The 2,500-nt window shown below is 31.4% G+C and overlaps 2 protein-coding genes across 2 annotated transcripts in view; one reads left to right on the top strand and one right to left on the bottom strand.

The window, feature by feature from the left end:
• The window catches only part of LOC137647862 (uncharacterized), an 854,937-nt gene that overhangs the window by 598,051 nt on the left and 254,386 nt on the right, over nucleotides 1-2,500 (top strand). The gene's annotated exons all lie outside the window — the stretch shown is intronic.
• The window catches only part of LOC137648367 (uncharacterized), a 204,306-nt gene that overhangs the window by 201,616 nt on the left and 190 nt on the right, over nucleotides 1-2,500 (bottom strand). The window lies entirely within an intron of this gene.

The raw sequence follows: 2,500 nt of genomic DNA on the forward strand, positions 1-2,500 counted from the left end.
TCGATAGAATAGTGTGCCCGAGGGTACCCTCAAGCAAAAGAACTCTAACCAAAGACAGTGGGAGACCATGGTACAGAGGCTATGGCACTACCCAAGAGTAGAGAACAATGGTTTGATTTTGGAGTGTCCCCCTAGAAGAGCTGCTTTCTATAGCTAAAGATTCTATTCGAGGATACAAAGTTAAGTTTCTGGGGGTAAACTTAGACATATCTGAATGGAAAACTTGACGGTAATTAGGTAATACACAATTCAACTGTATCGTTTATATCGTTAGAGAATTTAATTCTCAACTAAAAGGAAAAAAGATAAATATTGACATTGACTAATAGATAGATATACAGTACGTATACACATACTGTATATATTTCTAATCATCTTTGTATATATATATATATATATATATATATATATATATATATATATATATATATATATTATATATATATATATTCAAATAAGCCATATATTTTTGATACATTAATGTCTGGATTCTCTTAACGACCTCGGGATCAGAGCCCCAGGCGAAATCACACAAAGACAAGAGCTTGTGACTGGCCGGGAGTGTAAACCTGGTCCGGCAAACTTGTATAGACAGTGACTACCACTTGGCCAAGTGGTAGTCACTGTCTATACAAGTTTGCCGGACCAGGTTTCGACTCCCGGCCACAAGCTATTGTCTTTGTGTGATTTCGCCTGGGGCTCTGATCCCGGGGTCGTTAAGAGAATCCAGACATTAATGTATCAAAAATATATGGCTTATTTGAATATGAAAAAACACGTCTAAATGTGCAAAATTTATCATACATACATATATACAGTATATACATACATACATACATACATACATACATACATATATATATATATATATATATATATATATATATATATATATATATATATATATATATATATATATATATATATATATATATATATATATATATATATATACATAAATGTATATATATACATACATATAATTGTACTGTATCTACATACATGCTTCCTTTTCTAGTCCAATGCAGGGCAAAGGCCTCAGATACGTCAATTCATTTGGCCAGTTTTCATCACAACGTTGGCCAGTAAAGATTAGCGATGGTGGAAGATATTTGTCTGATAGCTCACAACAAACCAACCTAGTATGGCTGGCCATGACTAGTACATATTTCCTGGTCGTGACGATACGAAAACCCTTTCACCAAGAATATATGTAAATAAATTCATTCAAATAAGCCACACACCTTTTGATATCAGATTCACTGACCCATATGGAAATTCTTTCTATAAGTAATTCTGCCCAGCAAAGGATTCGAGCCTTCGCACAGGGTAGATATAAAAGTAATCAACTGACTTGAACCAATGAGCCATATATATATATATATATATATATATATATATATATATATATATATATATATATATATATATATATATATATATATATATATATATATACACACATATATATATATATATATATATATATATATATATATATATATATATATATATATATATATATATATATATATATATAAGAAAGAGTCAATTCTGACTCTACCTAACTATATATTCCTGTCGAATTCAGGATTTGTACTTAGAACGACTGACGAAATCTAGCCGAGACCATTTGCGTCAATATGTGTGGGATGAGATGTGATGATGATGATGATGATAACTTGGAATCGAGATCAACCCATCTCTACCATTTTAGCTGATTGACAATATGGTATATTTTAATGGTTTCATAATATTCTTATTACTCGTAATTTTCCTTTATCTAAATAAGGCAAAAATCATTTTATTATCGAATTACCTCTACCAAAGGATCATAAACACGTAGAAATATGTATTGGTTTCGATTCCAAGTACAAATCCTGAATTCGACTCAAATATATATATATGGAAAATTCAGAATCAACTCTTATCTATCTGAATGGCTCAATGATTTAAATGACTGAAGTCAACCGTTAACCTTTATTTCTATTCAACGTTAAGGTTCGAATCCTTGACTGGAAAGAAGTATATATCAGAAACAAAACTTCACTATGGAATATGGATCAATGACCCCGATATGAAATAGTATTCGTGGTTTATTTGAATAATTGAAAACCCCAAATGATAGTGGTAAAATTATCAAATATATATATATATATATATATATATATATATATATATATATATATATATATATATATATATATATATATATATATATATATATATATACTTACAGTCAGCGCAGATCGCTGTGTCCGGCCAGTCGGCTGGACACTTCGTTCCGCGTCTTTCGGAGTCATCACGATCATCGGGTAAAAAATCGACTGAGACTTATTGACTAATTGGCATCTTTTTGTCCAAGTTATCACCTACTCATCTGCGTGGGTGGAATGTAGCCAGTGTATTTCCTGAAGCCGTGAAGTGAGGTCGTGTTCCGTTTAGAGGGCCGAGTTGCAATCGTTCTTTTGTGAATTCGCATGGCATTTTTGTGTAACAA

The sequence above is a fragment of the Palaemon carinicauda genome, chromosome 10 (assembly GCF_036898095.1).
Source record: "Palaemon carinicauda isolate YSFRI2023 chromosome 10, ASM3689809v2, whole genome shotgun sequence".
Lineage (NCBI taxonomy): Eukaryota > Metazoa > Arthropoda > Malacostraca > Decapoda > Palaemonidae > Palaemon > Palaemon carinicauda.